The sequence below is a fragment of the Triticum dicoccoides genome, chromosome 3A, assembly GCF_002162155.2.
Source record: "Triticum dicoccoides isolate Atlit2015 ecotype Zavitan chromosome 3A, WEW_v2.0, whole genome shotgun sequence".
Taxonomy (NCBI): Eukaryota; Viridiplantae; Streptophyta; class Magnoliopsida; order Poales; family Poaceae; genus Triticum; species Triticum dicoccoides.
The window spans coordinates 132,996,061-133,022,403 of NC_041384.1; positions in this window are offsets into that span (position 1 = coordinate 132,996,061).

The following is a 26,343-nucleotide window of genomic DNA, read 5'->3' on the forward strand; positions in this document are numbered from 1 at the left end:
TTATTTCTACACAAAAATAACACCATGGCAATTCTGCTGAAAACAACGTCAGTCCGGGTTAGTTCCATTCAAATCATGCAAGTTAGAGTCCAAAACAAGGGCAAAAGTGTTTGGAAAAGTTGATATGACGGAGACGTATCAACGCCCCCAAGCTTAAACCTTTGCTTGTCCTCAAGCAATTTAGTTGATAAACTGAAAGTGATAAAGAAAAACTACAAACTCTGTTTGCTCTTGTTGTTGTAAATATGTAAAGCCAGCATTTAGGTTTTCAGCAAAGATTATGAACTAACCATATTCACAATAACATTTAGGTCTCATGTTTACTCATGTCAATGGCATAATCAACTAGCGAGCAATAATAATAAATCTCGGATGACAACACTTCCTCAAAACAATCATGATATGATATAACAAGATGGTATCTCGCTAGCCCTTTCTGAGACCGCAAAACATAAATGCAGAGCAACTTTAAAGATCAAGGACTGACTAGACATTGTAATTCATGGTAAAAGAGATCCATTCAAGTCATACTCAATGTAAACTAACAGTAATGGTTGCAAATGATAGCGGTGCTCTCCAACTGGTGCTTTTGAATAAGAGGATGGTGACTCAACATAAAATTAAATAGATAGGCCCTTCGTAGAGGGAAGTAGGGATTTGTAGAGGTGCCAGAGCTCGGTTTTGAAATAGATATGAATAATATTTTGAGCGGTATACTTTCATTGTCAACATAACAACCGAGAGATCTCGATATCTTCCATGCTACACACATTATAGGCGGTTCCCAAACAGAATGGTAAAGTTTATACTCCCCCTCCACCAACAAACATCAATCCATGGCTTGCTCGAAACAACGAGTGCCTCCAACTAACAAGAGTCCCGGGGGAGTTTTGTTTGCAGTTATTTTGATTTGATTTGCATAAAGCATGGGACTGGGCATCCTGGTGACCAGCCATTTTCTCGTAAGTGAGGAGCGGAGTCCACTCCTCTTGAGAATAACCCGCCTAGCATGGAAGATACATACAACCCTAGTTGATACATGAGCTATTCGAGCATACAAAACAGAATGTTTATTTGAAGGTTTAGAGTTTGGCACATACAAATTTACTTGGAACGGCAGGTAGATACCGTATATAGGTAGGTATGGTGGACTCATATGGAACAACTTTGGGGTTTATGGAATTGGATGCATAAGCAGTATTCCCGCTTAGTGTAAGTGAAGGCTAGAAAAAGACTGGGAAGCGACCAGCTAGAGAGCGACAACAGTCATGAACATGAATTAAAATTAATCAACACCGAATGCAAGCATGAGTAGGATATAATGCACCATGAACATAAATATCATAGAATCTATGTTGATTTTGTTTCAACTACATGCGTGAACATGTGCCAAGTCAAGCCACTCGAATCGTTCAAAATAGGATACCACCCTATCATACCACATCACAACCATTTTAATAGCATGTTGGCACGCAATGTAAACCATTATAAGCTCCTAGCTAATTAAGCATGGCACAAGCAACTACAATCTCTAATTGTCATTGCAAACATGTTTCTTTCATAATAGGCTGAATCAGGAATGATGAACTAATCATATTTACAAAAACAAGATAGGCCGAGTTCGTACCAGCTTTTCTCATCTCAATAAGTTCATCATATAATCATCATTATTTCCTTTCACTTGCAAGACCGAACAGTGTGGATAATAATAATAGTGCACGTGCATTGGACTAAGCTGGAATCTGCAAGCATTCAATTCAATAGAGAAGACAAGGTAATATGGGCTCTTTGTTAGATCAACAATAATGCTTAAGAGAGCCACTCAACTGTAAGTGCATCTAGTGCCACCCCTAGTTGGTTTTCGAGTATTGACGACAAACCTAGTTGAGGGACTAATGTGTTTGTGAGAATTGCAGGATAACACATGTAGAAGTCCCTCATTGATTCGGTTTTCCTACCAGAGATGACCCCTAAAAATGTATGAAGACATTGAAGTCAAAGGTAGTATGCGAAGACATTCTCATTGAAGACTATGACAAGAGAAGACATCGCGTGAAGACTATGGAGCGCGAAGACTTAGCAGTTTTGTCGTTCTGTGTTTTTCTTTGTTGAGTCATAGGAACCACCGTACTGTTAAGTGGGGTCCAAGAGAACCAGTCAGAATGACTGAAGTGATGCTTAACCAAAATCCTATGTCTTCGAGTGAAGACTATGAGAGCAAATCTTGTCCAGAGTTGGATAAGTCAGCTTTGGTTGTAGCCCAAGTAAAGTTGCCGTGTGTGTTTGAAATCTGACCGTTGGAACACGTGTCAGTTCCTTAGTGACCCAGGGTCATTTCGAACAAATCAGGTCGGGTTGCCTAGTGGCTATAAATAGCCCGCCCCCTACAACCATAAACGGTTGGCTACTCAGAGTTAGTGTACGGCTTTTGTCGTTTGAGAGCAACCCACCTCGAAGCCTTTGAGAGAGAATTCCTTGCGAGGATAAATCCCTAACCACCCAGAGCCAAAGAGTGTTAGGCATCACTAAAGTCTTCCTGTCTGTGTGATCTGAAGACTTATTACACTTGAGGACTGTGAATCCTCCAGCCGGTTAGGCGTCGCGTTCTGAGCATCCAAGAGTCATTGCGGATCACCTGTGAACGAAGTCTGTGAAGGTTTGGGAGTCTACCTTGAAGACTTACTAGAGTGATTGGGCGAGGACTGGGTGTCCTTAGCTCAAGGTGAATAAGGTGAAGACGAGGTCTTTTGAGTTGAATCTCGGCCTCCCTAACCAGACGTACAGTTGTCACAACAACTGGAACTGGTCCAACAAATCATTGTCTTCAACGAGTCACTGGTTTCATCCTTCCCTCTCCTTTACTTACTGTTGGTGCTTGTGAAGTCATTGTATGATTGCATTATCTTTTGTCTTCACTGAGTGACTGCTTGTTCTGATTGTCTTCACAATATCTTCCTACCTGATCTTTACTACCTACCTGCTATTAGTCATTGTGCTTTTCACTCCATTGAATACTTGACTATGGCTTGCCTAGTGTAGTCTACCTTCCGCTGCATGGTAATAGGTTTATTTCTATTGTTTGTCTTCGAAACTTCCATATTTTGAAGACTTTCATAAAAATCGCCTATTCACCCCCCCTCTAGTCGATCACTAGCACTTTCAATTGGTATCAAAGCAAGGTACTCCCTTGTTCTGTGTGATTCGGTTTAACCACCTGGAGTTTTAGCTATGTCGACTGCAGGGATAATCAAAGTCTCCGCTGCGTGCCCAGTCTTCGATGGAACTGAATATCCCTACAGGAAGAATAAGATGCGCATGCATCTTGAAGCCATTGATGTCGACCTATGGTATGTCGTCAAGAATGGCGTTCCCAAGGCTGGTGAAGGTGTCACCGCTGCTGATGTCAAGAAGTTCGTTCAACTGGACTCCACTGCCAAGAACATCATCTGTGGTCATTTGACCAAAGGACAGTATGGCCGTGTGAGTGCTTTCGAAAATTTTAAGCTAGTCTGGGACTGGCTCTCCAAGGTCAATGAAGGCGTCTCAACCCAGAGAGATCAGAGAATCAGTGTCCTTCGCAACCTCTTCAACCGCTTCAAGAGAAATGACAATGAGAATGTCCAGCTCACGTTTGATCGACTCACTGACATCACAAATGAGCTTCAAGCCCTCAGCGCTACTGAGATCACCAAGCATGAAGTCGTCAAGACACTCCTGAGATCACTTGACAGCTCGTTTGACACCCTAGCCCTGATGATTCAAGAACGTCCCGACTTCAAGACACTCGATCCGTCTGACATACTTGAGAGGCTCAACACACATGAGTTTCAGCTTTCTGAGAAAAGAGATATCTACGGTCCCAACTATGGGCGAACTCGTGCCTTGAAGGCAAAAGCTGTCTCCTCATCTGAAGAAGAATCTGAAAGCAGTTCTGATGATCCTGAAGACATTGGAAAGGAGCTTGCTATGCTTGTGAAGAAGTTCCAAAAATTCACCAAGAAGAAAGGCTTTAGAAAGTCCTCACAATCAAGCTCAAGGAATGATGAAGCTTCTGCTCATGACTACAAGAAGAGAACATGCCACAAGTGCAAGAAACCTGGTCACTACATCTCTGAGTGTCCACAGTGGGACAATGAGAACAAGAAGAAAAAGAAGAGCAAGGAGTATGATTCTGACGACAAGAAGAAGAAGAAATACTCAAAGTCTTCTTCCAAGTCTTCCTCAAAGTCTTCATCACACAAGAAGAGCTCATCTGGCAAGGCTCGTGCGTTTGTTGGCAAGGAAATGGATTCAGAGGAGGAGTCCGCTTCTGAGGAGGCGGAGGTGGAGTCTGAGGAGGAGTCTGATTCTGGTGTGGCAAGTCTGGCTACAGCCTACGTTGCCAAGTCCATCTTCAACACTCAAGACAATGTCACCAACGCCGATGCTAATAACAAGGACGACTCCACTCCCACCTACTGCTTCATGGCACGCGGTGCCAAGGTAAACTCACGCGCCACTCACTATCAAACATCAAGTGAAGATGACTCTGATTGTGGTTCCAAACCCAGCTACAAAACACTTGCTAAAATTGCAATTGAACAACAGAGAGCTATGGAACATATTCAAAAACTATTAGACAAAAGCGATGACCTGTTAGATGCTGAAATGACTCGATCTCAGTCCTTAATTAAAGGCATAAAAAATCTTCATGTTAAGTATGAGGAACTTGAACGTCGTCATTAAACACTCTCAACAACTCATGAAAAGCTTTCCTATGATTATCTTCAATGGAAGCAAGACCTTGAAAAATTGAGAGCGGCTCATGAAGACCATCAAAAGGAAAACGAGTCACTTCGCGCCAAACAGATCAGTTCCGCTCAGGAAAGATTTGAACCACCATGTCTTAAATGCATTGAGCATGATAACGCTACTTCTGTTGCTGAATGTTCTACTGCTGCTACTGTTGCAATATCTTCAACTATTGATGTGGTAACTAACCCCTCTACTGAGGATGCCACTGCTATTGCTGATGAGAATGCTAGGTTGAAGACATTTCTTGAAACAGGGATGTTCAAAAGTCTCAAAGGGCATCAGACACTATGTGATGTCCTCAAAAGGCAGATCATGAACCGAAACCCTAGGAAAGAGGGTGTTGGGTTCGAAAGGAAAATGAATGCTGATGGCTCTTACTGGAAACCTGAGCAGTACCCCAAAACCACATGGGTTGCTCAAAGGGACCTTCAGTGGATCCATCCACCCTATCTGGCTTCACTTGTGGTAATCCCATTGTTATTGATGAATCCTTTGATGCAAACTATAAACTGTTTAAGAATCAGAATGGTGAAGTGTTTGCCAGGTATATTGGTACTAACTGTAGGAATGGGCCGCCTATGAAGAAGGTCTGGGTGCCGAAAAGGTGTTTGGAGAATCTTCCTATGAATATCGTCATGACACCACAAGTGAAGAAGACAAACCCTAGAACACAGGCTTCATATAGACAGAGGACTCACCTGAGTCGCACTAACGCAACTGTTTTGGAGGGAAGCCATACTCAAGCCTATGAATATGAGAGCGGTTCATCAAACCGCCATGTTCATAAGACCGAGAACTATTCTGCTTATTCTTATGAGTACCATTGTCCACCTGCAAGACTTTTTGCTAGGGCTCCAAAGCCAAAGTTCTCAGATGCTGCACTTAGACTCATTGCTTCGAAGCCACCCTTGAAGATGTGGGTGGCTAAGAAAGCTTAACTCTCTTTTGCAGGGAAAGGTCTCCAGCCAAAAACCAAAATCGTCTGAAGCTATTGCTGGGGATCTTAAACATCTTGTACGGCGCAAGATCAAATGCCCAAATGGTCTTATTATGTATTTTGTTCCTGAGTCGCTTGCTACTTGCCCTATCAGTCCTAACCTCGATCTAAGCTTTCATAATCCACTTGCTCGTCAAATGTTTTTGCTTCACAATTCTCTTCGTGAAGCCTATCCCCCTAACTGGACTCTAGGGTATGACACCAGCTGCTTCAGAATGGATTATAGATAGTGGGTGTACTAATCACATGACTGGCAAGTGAAGCCTTCTTATGGACTCAACCTTACATCCATCTAACAAAAGTCACATCACATTTGCTGACACTGGTAAAAGTAAGGTATTGGGTCTAGGTAGAGTTGCAATCTCAAAGGATCAACACATGGATAAAGTCATGCTTGTTGAATCCCTTGGTTTCAACTTAATGTCTGTCTCAATGCTTTGCGACTTAAACATGATTGTGATATTTGGAAAATATCATTGCCTTGTTCTAATGGAATCTGACAAGTCTCTAGTGTTTGAAGGGTATCAGAAAGATGATTTGTACGTGGTAGATTTCTCAGCAGGACCACAACTTGTCGTATGTCTTCTAGCAAAAGCTTCAGAATGCTGGCTCTGGCATTGGAGGCTGGGGCATGCTGGCATGAGGAACTTGCACACTCTTGCAAGAAAGAAGCATGTCATAGGCATCGAGGGCGTCAAGTTCAAGAAGGATCACTTATGCGGTGCCTGTGAAGCAGGAAAGATGACGAGGGCCAAGCATCCCTCGAAGACAATCATGACAACGACTCAACCCTTCGAACTGCTCCACATGGACCTTTTCGGTCCCACTCATTACTCAACTCTTACTACTACTGCTTGTCTCTATGGCTTTGTCATTGTTGATGATTATTCAAGGTACACTTGGGTGCATATAATCCTCTACAAGACTGAAGTGCAGGATGTCTTCAGACGCTTCGCCAATCGAGCCATGAACAACTATGGCGTCAAGATAAAGCCATCAGAAGTGACAATGGCACTGAATTCAAGAACACTGGCCTAGATACGTATCTTGATACTTTGGGCATCACACATGAATTCTCAGCTCCATACACACAGCAGCAGAATGGCATCGTGGAACGCAAGAACAGAACACTTATTGAGATGGCCCGGATGATGCTTGATGAATACAAGACTCCAAGAAAGTTCTGGCCTGAAGCCATTGATACTGCCTGCCATATCATCAACCGTGTTTATCTTCACAAGCTTCTGAACAAGACATCCTATGAGCTCCTTACTGGCAAGAAGCCAAATGTCAGTTACTTTAGAGTATTTGGCGCCAGGTGCTGGATCAAGGATCCACATCACACTTCAAAATTTGCACCGAAAGCACACGAAGGTTTTATGCTTGGATATGGAAAGGATTCGCACTCCTACAGAGTCTTCAACCTCTTTCACTATAAAGTGGTTGAAACTGTGGATGTGCGGTTCGATGAGACTAATGGCTCGCAAAGAGAGCACCTGCCAAATGTGCTAGATGAAGTTCCATCCAGTGAATCAATCAAACTTATGGGAACTGGAGAAATCATACCATCTGAAGCTCAGCCTGAAGAGGAACTTATCATCTCCGCACCTGATCAACCTGAAGACAATGCTCAGCCTGAAGACAATCCTTCTAACGATGACAATGATCAGCAAGAGCAAAATTTTCGTCCTGTGCATCCTCGTGTTGCAAATGAAGTACAGATTGAGAGAATAATTGATAGCATCAATGCACCAGGTCCACTCACTCGTTCAAGGGCAACACAGCTAGCAAATTTCTGTGGGAACTTCGCATTCGTATCAATATCTGAACCCAATAAAGTTGATGAAGTCTTCATGGAGCCTGAATGGATTCAAGCTATGCAAGAAGAGCTTCAGCAATTTGAGCTGAATAATGTATGGGAACTGGTTAAGCGTCCTCATCCTCGCAAGCACAATATAATAGGCACCAAATGGATATATCGCAACAAGAAAGATGAGCATGGTCAAGTTGTCAAAAACAAAGCTTGTGTCGTGGTTTTGTCACGGCAGATGTCCTAGAGAAAGGACTTAGTCGTGGAGCCATCACGACGGGTTAGCTTGAAGGGGTTAAAGCGGACACAAGGACGCAAGAGAATTTATACTAGTTCGGCCCCTTCAAGGAAGGTAAAGGCCTACGTCTAGTTGTGATGGAATTGATGGGGTTTCGATGACTAGGGAGCAAACAAGCTTCGCCTATGTCTCAAGTTGTTGTCTGTCGTCCCTGAACCGCCGGCAGGTCGCCCCCTTATATACACGGGTGACGCCCGCCGGTTCAGAGAGTCCCAACACCGGTTCATACTCGTATCCGGGTTGGTCCCTCCTTGTTCCTAACTTACAGTACAAGTATATGCACAAACGTCGATGTACGACTATAGGTTGTAAACCGACTACGGGCCCTGGGCCTTTATCTGCCTCTTTAGGCTTTAACCCCTTTGATCTACTGATGAAGTTAATCCGGCCCAGGTAGGCCGGTTTATGCCCAGTAATAATATCCCCAACATTAGGCCCCAGATTGATTTGAACAGGTTCATGTCAATCCTTAGCAAAAATCTTCGTCTTCAACATCTTCTTGTAGTTGTTGAACCGCCGTGACGTCATCTTCTCTGTTTGCTGTAAACCGGCGTGACATCATCTATCATAAAGAAAACATCCATGATATCCTCTTGTTTAATAGATTTGCAATGACCGAGGTGACCGCCCCACTTCCAAAATCTGTGGTCCCTTGATTCCCGCACCTGACACATGTCCTTTGCCTTATAAATAGGCCCGAAGGGTCATTTCTTTTCTTCCATTCGTGCCCTTCTTCTTCGTCTTCCTCGCGTCGCCAGTCTCAGAGCTCCGCCGCCGCCGTCGTCTTCTGCATCACTCTTGGCCGCTGCATCAACTTGAACGCACCAGAAAGCCGCGGCGACCTTCCGCGTCTTCCTCAGCTCTGGTAGGTCTTCTGTTCTTCTCAACATAGATCTGATCTAGGGCTTCGTGTTCTTGCGGTGTTCATCATTTGTTCATACTCATGTACTAGCTCCTGGATGCACATGTGAACCCTTGCTTTGTGTAGCGGTAACTTTCAGTATCCGCCGCTAGTTTCCTGTCCAAAACCATAGATCTCACATATACTTGTGCTCATTGATTCAATACTGTTCTGCTTTGATCTTCGACTATTTTTCTTATTTTCTGAACTTGCTTCAGATCCAACGCCATAATAAGATCTTGTGAACCTGTTTCTGCATACTTAATCATCCGCAATCTCAATTGCTTCAATGTTTAGGTCAGGCGGTTTAACGTTATAGAAAATTTTCCAAACCGGTATATGCCATTAGTCCCCTTGTTGAACCGCCAGATGTAGATTGCTTCATGAAACTCTGGTTTAGATAGGGCTGTTTCTGGTTTAACATTGTACATACCAGTGCATTTTAATCAATGCATTTTTGAACCGGGATCTTTTACCTTGTAGATTCCATCATGGCCAAGCAAGCGTATGAGTGCAATTGGGTTCCTTCTCGCGTCACAGAGGCTGAACTGGACGATTTAGTCATGATTGGTGCTTTAGGCAGTAAGGATACAATCCATTGGAGGGCTCCTGGCAAAGAATGCCCTCCCACACCTCGAGAAGGAGAGGTTGTTGTTTTCGTAGATCACTTAGCCCGGGGCTTTAAGTCGCCCGGTTCTAAATTTTACTGGGATGTCTTAGCCGATTTCCAGCTCCATCCACAAGATACTGGCCCCAACTCTGTTACAAATATGAGGTAACTTCCATATGCTCCTTCCTGCTTGTATGCTTCCATTCCTGACTCTCCTAGCCCCCAAGGGCCGGTTTGGAATATTCTTTCAAATCGGGACTTAAATAATATAAATCTTGTTGCTTTGAAATTTGCTGATGTATCCCCCAAGGGCCGGTTCAACTTTAGCGTAGTTAAACCGGTACTTTAAGTAACTGAAACTGCCGTTTCAGAATATATATGATCAAGTAGCCATTGGCCCCCAAGTGCCAAGTTGAATACTTGTATTGATCTTGGGACTTTGTAAACAATCGAAAGATGAAAGGGGTAAACCGGAGGCCGCTTTAGATCAAATATGCATTAGCCCCCAAGTACTAAGCGCATAACTTGTTATGTGGTTGGTACTTGAATCCTTCTACCAATTTGTTGAAGCATATATCTGTATGCATGCAGGCGGAGCTGAAGACGAAAGAGAACCAAGTCATCGATCTTCAAGAAGCCCTGAAAACCCAACAAGCTGAAACCTCCAAAGCAAAAGAGGAATTGGCCAGTGCTTTAAGCGCCATGGAACAACTTAAGGAGAACTTCAAGAAGAAACGGGCGGACTGGGCCACTGAGAAATCCGCTTTGATCAAACGAGCAGAGGATGCTGAGGCTGCACTAAAACCAGTGGCAGATGAGTTGACCAGCATAAAGCGGCACGTGCATCCCATGACTGCTGCTATCTTTGGTAAGCCAGTTTTCCTACTGAATTGGCTCTGCCTTCTGACAAAGTCGCCGGTTTATTAACCCTTTATGGTATTTCAGGGACACGCATTGGTCACTTGGGGTCAGATGTACGGAAGAAGCTAAAAGCTGCCTATACATTGGTTGAACAATTGTATACTGGTGCCCAGCAGATCATCTGTACCGCCTCTCGTAACAAACCAGCGCCTACTTAGATTCAAGATGCTCTGATGAAACTGTCGGTGCTTCCTGCCCAGATTGAAGAGCTAAAGAAATCTGCTGCTCGAACTGGCGCAATCAATGCTTTAATCCGGGCAAAAGCCTGGGTGCCGGATTTTGATCCTGTTGAAGCGGCTCAGGGCTATCCCAGCTCGAAGGAAGACAGATCAGAATTCGGTGAAGCGGATCTGCGAGCGATAAACCGGGAGGTGCGTCCACTAGCTTGTCAGTTGGATGAGGAAGCAGACTTGTCTCATTACCAAGCGCAATATGATAGTCAGAACAAGCGAATAGCTGCACCAATCCATGAATCGGAAAATCTAATTCCTCCAATCTGTAAGCATACTTACGCTCCTGATATTGACCCGTCCTTGTTGATCCACGATGAAGCTGTTTTTCAAGCATTAATGGGAATCGACTGGACAACTGTGGATTTCCAGCCACTAGGTAGGGATACGGAGGTTGAAGCGGCGCAGGACGACCCACAACCATCAGGCCAGGCTGATGACCAAGCTTGAACCGGACGCCGGTTTAAAACTGCCTCTTCTTCGCGAAAAACAATTATATTATTATGGGCACCATGTTGCCTTGTAATAGGCTAGTTGATACCTTTGATGTTGATATGCCTTCGTGCATAATTTGTTCTTCCTGTGGCAATGAACTTTCCAAAACACTTTCTGAAATGAAAAATTCGTCAAGTGCCACCGCGGTTGTACCGTCAGGCGGAATATGATGTCTGCATATATGAAAACAAAATTTTAAGTATGACTAAATTTTGAGATACATGATACCTGCCATCATTGAGCGTGAAGTTGGCTTGGCCAATCTTGAAGCGGAGTTTTGCAAACCCATACTGTTGGAGGAGATAACAACTCCTGTATATATATATGACGCTGGTTTACCATGTAAACCATGCCGGGTTATAATAAACACCGTGTTACTGCATAAGAGGATGTTAACAACACGGATCAAACCGGTCAAATAGCCTCCGGATTGACGTGAACTGTGTTCCGTCAATTGAAAAAAAAATTGTCGGTTTAAGAAACACAATAAAAAGCAAAAAAAACCCTTCAAAGAAAAGTGTGAAGCAAAAGAAAAGTTTTATTTAAGCTGATCAAATGGCGTTACCATGGCTAAACACGACCAAGTTCCCGTTAGGTGTAACTATGGTTCTAATCAGCCAGGTCCCCAGATGAAACCGTGGCATTTATGCCGACCAAATGGCGTGGTCATGGTTCGGGTTCGACCAAGCCCCCAAGTGATTCTGTGGCCTTAGGCCGACCAAGAGGCATGACTGGTTCAGACATGACCAAGTCCCCAAGTGATCTGGTGGCTTTTGCCTATCAAGAGGCATGGTATTGGTTCGGACACGACCAATCCTCCAAGTGATATAACATGATGCTTTTAGCAAAGCGAACTCAAGGGGTAAACCGGAGGCCGCTTTAGAGCAACTCCGTGTAACCTCACATGATGTAAAAGAACAGATACCCCGCTTTAGCTGAGGTTCCGGCTTATTATATTTAATCATAATATACATATTGTTGTAATATGTACATAAGTATAGCCAATGGCTCAGGTGTAGTAAGGCCGAAGATGAGCTATATTCCACGGCCTGTTAGTCTCCTCCTCCGATGTACGTGAGTCCTTATGCTCTCGAATATCGATCAGATAGTACGACCCGTTGTGCAGATTCTTGCTGACCACGAAAGGCCCCTCCCAAGGTGGGGATAGCTTATGCATGTTAGTCTGATCTTGGATGAGCTGAAGCACCAAATATCCTTCCTGAAAGGTTCTGGTTCTGACCCGGCAACTATGATAACGACGAAGATCCTGCTGGTAAATCGCCGATCGGGCGGCTGCGATGTCACGCTCTTCATCCAACCGGTCCAAAGCATTTTGCCGTGCTGTCTCGTTGTCCGCTTCAATATAAGCCGTGACACCAGGTGAATCATGCCGGATATCACTGGGGAGAACCGCCTCCGCTCCATAAACCATGAAGAACGGTGTGTATCCTGTTGATCTGTTGGGTGTTGTATTGATACTCCATAGCACAGATGGTAATTCTTCTACCCAACAACCCGGCGTTCTCTGCAAAGGAACCATGAGCCGGGGCTTGATGCCTCTCAAGATCTCTTGATTAGCTCTTTCTGCTTGACCATTGGACTGTGGATGTGCCACTGATGAAAAGTCGAGCCGGATGTGCTCTCGTTCGCAGAACTCCTTCATAGCACCTTTGGATAAATTGGTACCATTATCTGTGATAATACTATGCGGAAAGCCAAACCAGAAAATCACCTTTTTGATGAACTAAACCACCATGGCCGCATCACACTTGCTAACAGGTTCTGCCTCCACCCACTTTGTAAACTTGTCAACCGCCACCAGGAGGTGGGTCTTCTTATCTTTGGAACTTTTGAAAGGCCCAACCATATCCACCCCCAGGTCGCAAACGGCCAAGTAATCGGAATCATTCTCAATTCTTGAGCCGTTACATGAGCGCGCCTTGAAAACCTTTGGCAACCATCACACCGTCTGACCAGATCCTCCGCATCAGCATGAGCAGTTAACCAATAAAAACCATGGCGAAACGCTTTAGCCACCAGAGACTTTGAACTGGCGTGGTGACCACAATCTCCTTCGTGGATCTCACGCAAGATTTCACGGCCTTCTTCAGGAGACACACATCGTTGGAAAGCCCCTGATATACTGCAATGATGCAACTCACCATTGATGATAGCCATGGACTTGGATCGCCGGATTATCTGCCTTGCTAGAATTTCATCCTCTGGCAACTCACCCCGGTTCTTGTACGCCAGGTAAGGAAGCATTCAATCCAGAATAACATGAAGAGCCGCCACCAATCGAGCCTCTGGATCAGGAATAGCCAAATCCTCTTCACCAGGGATCTTGACCGACGGGTTGTGCATCACATCCATAAAAACATTGGGTGGGACCGGTTTGCGCTGAGAGCCCAGCCGGCTTAAAGCGTCTGCCACTTCATTTTTCCGCCGGTCCACGTGATCCACCTGATAGCCTTTGAAATAACCTGCGACAGTATCCACCTCACGACGATATGCTGCCATGAGTGGGTCCTTGGAGTCCCAAGTGCCAGACACTTGCTGGGCCACAAGGTCCGAGTCACCGAAGCACTTAATCGACTTAGATTCATCTCCTTAGCCATCCGGAGACCATGGAGCAAGGCTTCATACTCAGCTGCATTGTTAGTACAAGGGAACATTAAACGGAGAACATAACAAAACTTATCACCTCGTGGGGAAGTTAATACGACTCCAGCCCCCGAGCCTTCCAACTGCCTGGATCCGTCAAAATGGATGGTCCAATACGTATGATCTGGCTTTTCTTCAGGTGCTTGCATTTCCGTCCAATCATTGATGAAATCAACAAGTGCTTGAGACTTAACCGCTATCCGAGGCACATACTTCAAACCGTACGGCCCCAGCTCTATGGCCCACTTTGCAATCCGGCCAGTTGCTTCCCGATTCTGGATGATATCTCCCAAAGGAGCAGAACTGACCACCATAATTGAGTGCCCTTGGAAATATTGTTTAAGCTTTCGTCTTGCCATAAAGACTCCATACACCAGCTTCTGCCAATGCGGATACCTTTGCTTGGACTCAATGAGCACCTCGCTGATGTAATAAACCGGATGTTGAACCGGATGCTCCTTACCTGCCTCCTTTCGCTCTACCACAATAGCTACACTGACCGCTCGAACATTAGCAGCAACATATAGCAGTAACGGCTCCTTGTCAACGGGAGCGGCAAGCACAGGCGGATTGGCCAATTGTCGCTTGAAGTTCACAAACACTTCATCAGCAGCAGAACTCCAGACAAACTGATCCGTCTTTTTCAACATGTGATACAAAGGGATTGCCTTCTCACCCAGGCGACTGATAAACCGGCTTAGCGCAGCAATCCTGCCTGCCAGGCGTTAAACATCGTTGATACACTTCGGTTTAGCCAGGGAGGTGATAGCTGTGATCTTCTCCGGATTAGCCTCAATTCCCCTGTTGGACACTAGAAAACCGAATAGCTTGCCTGCCGGTACACCAAAAACACACTTGTCCGGATTAAGCATCATCTTGTATGTTCTCAGATTATCAAAGGTTTCTTTCAAATCATCAATCAGAGTCTCCTTCTCCCTGGATTTAACCACGATATCATCCACGTAAGCATGTACATTACAGCCAATCTGCTTGTGAAAACAATTTTGTACACACCGTTGGTAAGTTGCCTGGGCACTCTTGAGCCCTAAGGGCATAGACACATAGCAGAAGGCTCCAAAGGGAGTTATAAATGTTGTCTTCTCCTGGTCCTTAACTGCCATTTTGATCTGATGATAGCCAGAATACGCATCCAAAAGACTTAGACGCTCACAACCCGCCGTAGCATCAATAATTTGATCAATACAGGGGAGGGCAAAAGGATCTGCTGGACAAGCCTTATTAAGATCTGTGTAATCCACACACATGCGCTAGGTGCCGTTTTTCTTGAGGACCAGCACCGGATTGGCAAGCCACTCAGGGTGAAAAACTTCAATAATAAAGCCAGCTGTTAGGAGCCTGGCTACCTCTTCTCCAATCGCCTTGCGCCTTTCTTCGTTAAACCGGCGGAGGAACTGTTTCACCGGTTTGTTTTTAGGATCCACATTAAGTGTGTGCTCAGCGAGTTGCCTCGGTACACCTGGCATGTCAGAAGGTTTCCATGCGAAAATGTCCAGATTCTCACGGATGAACTTGATGAGCGCGCATTCCTATTTTGGATCCAAGTTGGCACTGATGCTGAACTGCTTGGACAAATCTCCAGGTACGAAATCAACAAGCTTAGTCTCTGCTGCCGATTTGAACTTCAGGGCCGGATCATGCTCCGTAGTTGGCTTCCTCAACGGAGTCATGTCCGTCGGATCAACATTGTCTTTATAGTACTTCAACTCCTCGGTGGCACAAACCGACTCTACATAAGCCGCATCTCCTTCCTCGCATTCCAAAGCGATTTTGCGGCTTCCATGAACCGTTATTGTCCCCTTGTGACCCGACATCTTGAGCTGCAAATATACATAACAGGGCCGAGCCATAAACTTGGCGTATGCCGGTCGCCCAAATAGGGCATGATATGGACTTCGGATTTTCACCACCTCAAACATCAATGTCTCCGACCTGGAATCATGATCATCTCCAAAGGCCACTTCCAGAGCTATCTTACCAACGGGATATGCTGATCTGCCAGGCACTACACCGTGGAATACTGTATTAGACGGTTTGAGATTCTTATCTGTTAGCCCCATACGTCGGAAGGTCTCATTGTATAGGATGTTAATACTGCTCCCTCCATCCATGAGCACCTTGGTAAACTTATAACCTCCCACCTGAGGCGCCACCACCAGAGCCAACTGACCTGAATTATCGACCTGGGGTGGGTGATCTTCTCTGCTCCATATGATCGGTTGTTCAGACCAACGTAGATAACGGGGTATGGCCGGTTCAACAGAGTTGACTGCCCGCCTCTGAACCTTCCGGTCTCGCTTGTCCAAGCTAGTGGTAAAGACATGGTACTGTCCACCACTCAACTGCTTTGGGTTGCTCTAGTAACCCGACTGCTGCTGCTGCTGCTGTTGGTTGTAACCACCCTGGTTGTTCCGATTATTTTGACCATTATTTCCGCCTGGATTACCATTAAACCCTGAACCGGAACTTCCTCCACCGTAACCCGGCCCGGACCCTGAGCCATCGCCAGATTCGTGATCATACCAGAAATTATTAGAATTCTTGAACTCCTGCATAATAAAGCAATCCTTCCAAAGGTGGTTTGCTGGTTCCTCCTTCGTCCCATGTTTTGGACAGGGCTGGCTTAGCAGATAGTTTAGGCGGTTTGGGTTAGGGTTGGGCGCCCCACTACGATTTCTTGGCCTACCCTTGCATCGCTGGCCATTGTTCTGTGCGTTGGTATTAGCCACAAAGTCCATGTTACCATCCGCTTTACGCTTGCCTCCTCCGCCATTGCCTACCCAATGATGCTGCTGACCTTTGGAGCTGTTGTTCTTCTTTCCCTTCCCTGTCTTGTCATCATCAGATTCGGGATCCTTGGTACTATCAGAATCAGCATATTTCACCAAAGCGGCCATGAGAGTCCCCATGTCGGTGCAATGACGCTTCATCCGTCCCAACTTCAGCTTCAGGGGTCCAAACCGGCAGTTGCCCTCTAGGGTTAATACTGCGGTGTCAGCGTTGATGCGGTCTGAGGAGTGCAACACTTGTGAAACCCGGCGCACCCAATGAGTCGTTGATTCTCCTTCCTCCTGGACGCATGCAGCTAAGTCCACTATCGACATAGGCTGTTTACACGTATCTTTGAAATTGCTGATAAACCGGGCCCGTAATTGGGCCCATGAACTGATAGAATTAGCCGGTAAGCTTTTTAACCAAGTACGAGCCGTTCCTTCGAGCATCATGGTGAAGTATTTTGCACACGCCGCGTCATCCACATCGAGCATCTCCATGGCCATCTCATAGCTCTCCACCCATGTCTCTGGAGGTTGATCTGCCGTGTAATTTGGTACCTTGCGCGGGCCTTTGAAATCCTTGGGCAGGCGCACGTTACGTAAAGCGGGGATAAGGCAAGGCACCCCCAAAGAACTAGAAGTAACACCAGGTTCAGTCAAGGTGGTTGGATGAACCGGCATGAGCTACCGAGCCTGATGCTGTGCGGCTAACTCGACCTCCCTGCGTGCGCGGGCCCGGTCCACCACTCCCTGAGCGTCATCAGCACCACCTGCTGGGTTGTTGTCCCGGGGTGCCCCATGTTGTTCATTACTCGACACTGCCGGTTCATCCATATGTCTGTTATAGCTCCGGCTTGGATGAGGGGTCGAGTGGATCCGGTCGCGGCTGTACGAGTATGCTTCCTGTTGGGCCAAAGCGGTCCTCAGAAGTTCCTTGACCCGCCCTGTCTCTACTGCCTGTGGTGAGTCACCTTCAATTGGAATGGCCTCCAGCCGTGCAGCGGCGGCAACAAGATTGTCCATTGGGTTGGAGTAGTGACCCGGGGGTGTTAAAGCAGCCTGAGGTACAACGGTGTTTTGACGAGGCGGGTCGATCTGACGAGGCTGAACCGGTGCACCGGTCCCAAGGGCTTTTGCCTGGTTCCCCTCCAGCGGATTGCTGGCTCTTGGCCCTGGAGTGTTGAAAAGGTCTTTGGCCTCGAAAATCGGAGGTAAGCGGGATCGGTGCTTCCTCCTCATGACTTCATGTGATGCGCTCTGGTCTAACATAAGCCTGTAGGCCTGTGCGTCTAAAGCAGCCCGCTCTGCAGCCATCCTGGTGTCCTCAGCCGCCAGATCCGCTTTGGCCTGGGTGATCTGTTCCTTTACCCTTGCAATCTCCGTATTGTGAATGTCCTGATCTGGCGGATTAACTTCCGCCATAAGCACAGCCAACGCATCAAATAGCTCTGATAGGACCTGAGCCGGCGGGCGCACAGGGCCTCCTGCCCCGGCGGCCGTCGCTGCTGCTGAACCGGAAATCGTTGCCACAATTGATGAAGAATGAAGCGCTGCTTGTGTTCCGGCCATGAATATTCCAACCCGGTTGGGCAGATCAGAGGGGTCCAGAATACTGTCGCCATCGGAACAGCTCCCAATCCGGCCATCTTGTAGCTGATAAAGAGATTCGGTTTCTCCGGTCGAAGATTCATCACCGGAAAAAATGACAGTCGCCCCGCGAAATCCCGATCCGTCCTCATGACTTGCTCCATGGATGACTCCCACGAAGGCACGCTTCATGGCCGGTTTAACCCGGGCGGATTGCACACGCTGAGCCGTCTCGACGAGGTCGGTGCAGATGTCCGACTCAGGGCCCGGTTCACCGATCTTACCAATGAAAATGTGAATGCTACCAAAGGGGACCTGGTACCCGTACTCAACTGAGCCGGCCTCGGGCCCCAGCCTGCGTCGTCGATGTAGAGCCTGACGCGACGACTCTTAGTCATCCGGCCTACAGCATAGCCCTCGAGTCCTTTAAAGCGGCCCTCCAAGAACCGGAAACCATCGTGCGATAGCCCCACGTTGGGCGCCAACTGTCATGGTTTTGTCAAGGATACACTCAAGTTGAAGGGATTGACTTCGATGAAACATTTGCTCCTGTGGCTAGACTTGAAGCCATACGCATACTGCTGGCCTATGCAAATCATCATAACATTCTTCTGCATCAAATGGATGTGAAGAGCGCTTTTCTCAATGGCAAGATTGACGAAGAAGTGTATGTTGCACAACCGCCTGGCTTTGAATATCCAAAACATCCTGACATGGTGTACAAGCTCAACAAGGCACTGTATGGCCTCAAACAAGCCCCTAGGGCTTGGTATGACACACTCAAAGACTTCCTGAAGAGCAAAGGCTTCAAACCTAGTTCCCTCGAGCCCACTCTCTTCACGAAGACATATGATGGTGAACTGTTTGTGTGCCAAATATATCTGGATGACATTATCTTTGGCTGCACCAATCATAAATACACTGATGAGTTTGGATATATGTCGGGGGTTTGGTGTGACATATGCCAATGGATGGCTTATCATGGTGGGGGCGAGTAGAACGTCGCCGGTGCCTGGAAACGGGATGAGGCGAAGACATGCACGCCGGCGAATCTTACCCAACTTCGGGGCTCTCCTGGGAGATAATACCCCTACTGCTGCTCTGCGGGGTCTCCGCATGATCACTATAGTCAAGTGTTTACACGGTTGCTCCTTGAGCTGTGTCTGGTGTTAGGAGAGGGCAAGGCTAGCTCTCTCCTTCTATCTGGTATGGTATAGAACTACTGGGATCCAACCCTTTGCATGGGTGCCCTGGGGGTTTATATAGGCCTACCCCCCAGGGGTACAATGGTAATTCGACTGGGCGCGGGCCCAGCCGTCAGTGCCTCCGACCTCCGACTTCTTTGCCGACTGCTGGGGCCCGCCGACTGGTGGGCCCCGCCAATTGGTCTGGTACAGAGCTGACAGGCCGCGTCCGCCGCGGGCGGGTCTTGCCGGCTGCTGATTACTGTAGCCGTGCTCCTGATGACGCAAGCTTGGTCATGGGGTCGTGGCAACAGCCCCGCCGCCTGGCGGGCGATCACTGTGGCCACTCCCCATCTCTTCTGGATTAATGGCGCATGGGCCCCGGGGGAGGGCTCGGCCGACTCCCCCAGGCCGACTCCTGACGGGTCCGACTGGCGGTTCTCCTGCCGTCTCTCGAGGTCTCACTGACTGCTGGGCCCCGCTGCCTCCAGGCCGTACAGACAAGCCATCGTGGGCGCAGGACCCGGTATAGTGGTGCTGATGTCAGGGCCGGCCAGGCAACAGTGCCACGCCGCAGGGAGATCTTCCCAAGTACGGCGTGCTGTAGCCATGCCTGCCCTTGGTAAGGGGCGGGGAGTGGGCTTCATTGTAGCCACGCCCCTGCCCTGTCCCCTTCGATGAGGTCACGGTTTGTTGGAGTCGCCGGCCGACTCCCCAAAGCCGGCTTCTCTGGAAGTCGCCCCTGGGACTCGGCCGTGAGCGGGCAGTCGGCCGCCTTGCCATAGACTCCCCAGGAGGCGGCTGTTCGCCCTGTGGTCTTGAGGGGAGCAGCCTGCCCCGATGTCTTGAAAGGTTATGGGACTCGGGTTGGCCTACCCGTGGCCCATTACTCCGACAGTAGTCCCCGAAGCTGGTGAGGCGCCGCGGACGATCGGCCGAGAAGCCTCAGCAGTTTCTCTTTCCGGGTGCTCAACACATGGTCTTGATTGACTTCTGTCGGGCTGACTAGAAGGAGTCAGACTCGCCCAACTCGGACTCACTCAATTCCAACTTGCTCAGTAGTTCAAACGTCGCAGCGAGATTTCAAGTGGCGTGCTAGCTAAGCTTCCAGGCCGCCGCCCGTTCTTGGCCTGTCGCGCGAGGGCACGTGGCCAGACCGTCCTGCCAGGCCACGCGCGCGACGGGACAGGCCCGTAGGCGGGGCCGGCCACTACCGCGCCTCGGCGCCCGAGCGGATCCGCTGCGGCCCCGGTGGACGGTTGGGATTCCCGTGAAGTTACTGCGCGCAGTAACTTTACATGGATCGTGGGGGTCGTGGGGTTGCGGGCGCAGTAAATCCCCACGTCCGCCCCCTCGGCTTCACAGCCCATGGCGCTATAAGTAGGGGAAGAGGGGGGCACGCGCGCCCCTCCTTCCCACTACCCCTTGCTTTCTTCCTCCTTGCAGCTCCTCACTCTCCTGCTTCCTCTTTGCTTCTTCGCTCCGCCGCATGCCCAGGCTCCGGTGAACGCTGCGGTGACAACTCGCGATGAGTTCTTCCTCCGCTGCCGCGCCTCCCCCAGTGTGCTCCGGCACCTGGGACGGCTCCGAAGTCCACGAAGACCATATCGAGTTCCTCCGCCGGACCCGTCGGCTTCCCGGCGAAGATCGCGTGCAGGTGCGTCTTGCGCCGGCGGGGGAGATTTCCCCCGCCCCGCAGGAGGGCGAGCGGGTCATCTTCCGCTCGCACTGCCTGCGCGGGCTGGGGCTGCCGGCTAGCAGCTTTTTCCGGTCGTTCATGGAGTTCTACGGCCTCCAGCCGCACCACCTCACCCCCAACACAGTGGTGCTGCTGTCCGCCTTCGTGGCTCCATGCGAAGGCTTCCTCGGAGTCCTCCCCACCCTCGAGCTCTGGGGGAGTTCTTCTTCTCCAAGCTCGGCACCTAGGCCGCGGGCGTGCCGGCTCAGTGCGGCGCCTTCATCGCCGTGCGAAGGACAGGAGCCGACAACCACTTCCCCTCCATCTCGCTGTTGAAGTCGGTGAAGATGTGGCAGAGGTCCTACTTCTACGTCAGGAATGTCGCCACGAGGGGCGACTGGGTCAATCTGCCGGCTTTCGAAGCCGGCCCGCCGGCTAGCAGACTACCCAACTGGTCATACCGGGCCAGGTCGCTGACGCCTGCGGGAGCCGGCGCCATCACGCGACTCTGAGTGCTGACGCAGTCGGAGGGTCTGACTGGTCCGGACCTGCTGGCCGCCTTCATCTCGCGCCGAGTTCTCCCACTCCAAGGCCGCCCTCACATGATATGCCAGATGAGCGGGGGCCACGACCCGAGTCGGATGTGCACCAAGGACATGCCTCACGAAGAGGTGGCCCTTATGGTGAACTACCTCTCGGACAGCAGGCTCCCGGAGGACTGGCGATTCGGCAAGGAGCCATACTCCCGTGCCAACCCCCCGCCCGTGGTGATTCGCCTTTATTTTCTTTCTTTGGATTGTCTTCTTTTGCCGAGTTTTATTCTGATCAGTCGGCTTTGGTTAGAATCCCGTTCTTCACCCACCAGCCGGCACCTCGGGGCCGGCCCGTGAGTTCGTCGCCGACCGGGCGGAGAGCGACGTCGACGACCCCGATCTGGGGGCGGTGGCTCTGGAAGACAACGCCGAGGGAGGAGGAGGGACGACAGGCGACTTCAGGCCCTTGGCTACCTTCGCCGACTGGCCTAAAGACGACACCGAGGGAGGAGTCGCCCCTCGCCATCGGCTAAGAGCCAGCCAGCCGGGCGCGGTCTCTTCTGCCGCGTCGGGCGCTCTAGGCGGCGGGAAGAAGCACCGGGTTGTGCCGACTTTGTTCGGTAGCCGGCCGAAGAAGCCCAAGGGCTCGGCTGCGGCGACCCGGCGGGACGAGGCAGCCGCGAAGGCCATCCGCTTCCGTAAGGAAGTGAAGAAGCCGTCGTTGGTCTCTGCGTAAGTATTCTGTCTTCAAAGTTTATTCTTTCTTCGTGTTTTGTCTGAGTCTCTGCTCGCCCCTCTTTCTTCAGGGCTCCCCTCTCTCTTGAGCGGGTCGCCACCACCTCCGTCATGGGGTCAGCGGAGACGCCCGCCACCACTCGGCGGATAGACCCCGCTGCCGACCTCCGGGAGGCGACGGAGTGGAACGCACAGGAGAAGCGCAACGAAGAAGAAGCCCTCCGCCTGGAGAAGGCGGAGGCCGACAGGGCGGAGGCCTCCGCTAAGAAAAAACTAGCGGAGGCCGAAGCCGCCGCCGCGGTGAAGCAGCAGGCTGAGGAAGTCGCACGCCGCCAGTCGGCCTTGCTTGTTACCTCGCTGAACTCTGCGCCGCCGGCCCCGGAGTTCACGGGGCAGACTGGAGAAGCCGGCGGGGAGAACCTCGTCGAGGAGAGGGAAGGCGGCGAGCCCTCTACTCTGGGCGCGAACGTTTCGCCGCCGCCTCCGCCGCTGTCTGAAGGCGTGCAAGGCGAGCAGCCAGCGGACCCTCCAGTGCCGCCGACCGAAGACGAGGCCGTGGCGAGGCTACTCCTCAGGTCGGCTCGCCAGCGCGCCGTCGTCTGGAGAAGGCGACTTCGGCAACCCGCCCCCTGGAAGCCGACACCGCCAGCTCGGCGGCTCTAGATGCTGAAGCGACGAGCGCCACACCTATTGGGTGGGTGCGAGAAGGCGGCACAGGGCCGGTGAACCAGGCGCTCCTGGACGTCCAGGCGAAGCTCCGCGCTGAGGGCGACGCCCTCCAGAGTTGCACCAAGGCGTTCCTAGCGTCGCGAACAACCATCCGGGTATGTTTTTTCTTTGGGCCTTTGTTTTTCTTGTTCCTCTCTGTGGGGGCGCGCCAGTGCACCCACTAGGTGTAGTCCCCGAGTTTCAGGCCGGCTGCTGAGAAGGCGGCCTGGAACTCCAATTGATGAACTTCTGGGTACTAACTTTGTCTGAAATGCTTGTTGCAGGATTACCACAACCTCCGCGTCACTGCCTTCAACCGTAATGTTGAAGAGCTGGGCAAGCGGACCACCGACTTGGCAGAGAGCCGGAGTAAGTCCTTCCCTCTTTTTTCTTCTCTGCGGGGGCGCGCTAGCGCACCCACGGGCTGTAGTCCCCGAGATTCGGGCCGACTGCTGAGCAGTCGGGCCGGATCTCCCTGGTGACCTACTTTATTGACGACTGTTGTCTTTCTTCCTTTCCTTCAGGAGCCAACGCTGCTCTTCAACAGCAGCTGAGCGAAGACAACTCCGCCCTGCTCGCCAAAGGGGAGGAGTGCAGCAGGCTCGCCACAGAGCGCGATCTGCTGGCCACTCAGTTGGCAGAGCAGAAGGAGCTGCTTGCGAAGTCGCAGAGGGAGGCGGAGGAGACGAAAACCGCCCTCTTGGCCGAGTTCGCGAGCGAGCGCTCCTCCTGGTCTGACAAGGAGGCGTTGCTGTCCTCCGGCTTCCACGAGATTGAAGACATCATTGATGGTGAGTCTCTTTATTTTCTTTCTTCGAGCTGCCGACTTAGATCGTGCCGACTCCTGGTTTTTGACTTGCTTTTTCGTTTCTTCGTGTCTTTTGCAGACTTCTTCCCTGGGCAGTCGCAGGCCGCTATCCAAGCCATCGAGGCCGACTGTGAAAGTCGGAGGGCGGAGGGCACGGAGATCGCCGCCGATGCCCCTCGAACTCTTGATGAGCACATCTTGAGCATCGAGGCTCGCCTCCGGCCGGCTCACCGGATGCTGCGCCAGCTTCAGCGCGTCGGTGCCCAGGTGATTTCCACCCTTTGGCCGGATATGCAGGCTCCGCACACCCCCAGCCTGACGGCCAACTGGTTGGAGGTCGCGGCTGGTCGCCTCGAGGCCTGGAAGGGCTCTTCGGCCCGGGCTGGAGCACGCCGGGCCTTGGAGTTCGTCAAGGCGTGGTACCCGGGGCTGGATCTAGACCGGTTGGCCACGCTTCGGTCGGAGGCCCAGTCGGAGCTGGCGGCTGCGGAAGACGCCCTCGTCAAGCATGCTGCGGTGATCGCCGAGTACACCGACACGAGCATCTTCATCCCCGAGCGGTCTGAAGACGGCGAGGAGGTACCGCCGGAGTGGTTTGGGATGAACCCAGACTACGGCGAAGACTCGGCGGAGGTGATTGGCTCCAGCGTCGAGGAGGAGGACGAGGCGGAGGATGAGGGCGAGGCAGAGGCACCAGAAGACGGAGCAGACGGCCAACCTCAGCCCGACCGCGCCTCCAGCAACGAGCCACGTGCGACTGACCCGACTGCTGCCGGAGGCGATCAAGCCGAGACTAGCCGGCCGACCGCCCCGACGCCTGACGCTGGCGCCTCCTCCGACCCCCCGAATCCGTTTGCCGCCTCCTAAGCTGCCGCTATGTCTTTTGTTTTATCTGCTTTAGTAGTCTTTTGAAGAACTTGTTAATTCGCACAATTCCACCCGCGGGGTGTATTTTGAACCTCTACTCGACAATTCGGCCAAGGGCCTATGTTATATATATATATATATATATATATATATATATATATATATATATATATCTTTTCTTGCTCATTGTTCTTTTGGTTGTTTTCCTTTGTCGCTTTCTCTTAGTTGCCTGCCTTGCCAATCGGACAGCCGCTCTGCGGACTGTTGCTGGATCAAGTGCTAGGCTACTTTGGGAAAGCAAGTACTTAGCCGATTTCAAGATTGTTTGAGCAAGTTGGATAGAAAACGACAATCCGACTATCCGAGAGTCGGTTTGTGAGAAAGGCTGGAAGCCGTCTTGAGCTATGTTTTACGCTTTGAGTCCTTAGCCATTTTTCGTGTGAGCACCCATTCTACCTTACCTCTGCCCACCGTACAGTCGCTCTGCGAGCTGCGGCTTCTGACAGAAGACGGCTTAGGTGTTACACACTACTTGTCCGGCTGCAGGAAGCATTTCATAGTGCAAGGCGGCAAGTCCCCGGGCCGACTTGTCGAGCCCGGTGCCAAGCGACATGACAAAGAGTAACATACTTGTAGGCATAATTTTTATCATATAGACAAAAGAGGGCAGTCCCCGAGCTCATTTCGGGGGGCCCGAAGTCTTGGTACTTTAATACAAAAGGTAGTGTGGTACATACTGCATCAACTATAAAATCTTCGGAGAAGATTTGTATTCCATGGTCGCTCTGTCTCCTTGCCGGAGTCGTCCTTCTTGCGTGCTCGGGGCTTCTGAGCGTCGATCAGGTAGTAGGATTCGTTGCCTAGTACTTTGCTAATGATGAAAGGGCCTTCCCAAGGTGGCGACAGCTTGTGCTGGCCGGCTGTTCGCTGGATCAGCCGGAGCACAAGGTCGCTTTCTTGGAAAGATCTTGGCCTGACCTTCCTGTTGTGGTATCGGCGCAGGCTCTGCAGGTAGAAGCTGGACCGGCTGAGTGCCAACAGCCGGCCCTCTTCCAGCAAATCAGCGCCGTCTTGTCGTGCTTCTTCTGCTTCCTCCTCGGTGTACATGGTGACTCGTGGGGAGTCGAACTCTATGTCCGTTGGGATGACGGCTTCGGCACCGTAGACAAGGAAGAAGGGCGTGAAGCCGGTTGACTTGTTTGGAGTCGTGCGCAGACTCCAGAGGACGGCTGGCAGCTTGTCGAGCCAGCAGCCAGCCGAGCGCTCCAGAGGCTCGATTAACCGAGGCTTGATGCCAGACAGGATGAGGCCGTTTGCTCGCTCCACTTGGCCGTTTGACTGTGGGTGGGCGACGGACGCTAGGTCCAGTCGGATGCCCTGTGTTGCGCAGAAATGGGCCAAGGCGCCTTTGGCAAAATTTGTGCCATTGTCGGTGATGATGCTATGTGGTATGTCGTACCGAATTGTGATATCGGTGATGAAGGTCACGGCAGTCGGACCGTTCAGTTTCTTAATTGGCTTCACTTCCACCCACTTGGTGAACTTGTCCACTGTGACAAGTAGGTGAGTTAGACCACCTCGTGCTGTCTTGAATGGTCCCACCATGTCTAGACCCCAAACTGCGAAAGGCCAAGCAATGAGGATGGTCTTGAGCGCGGAAGCCGGCTGGTGCGGCTTGGAGCTAAACTTCTGGCACCCTTTGCATTTTTGGACCAACTCCCTGGCCTCTTC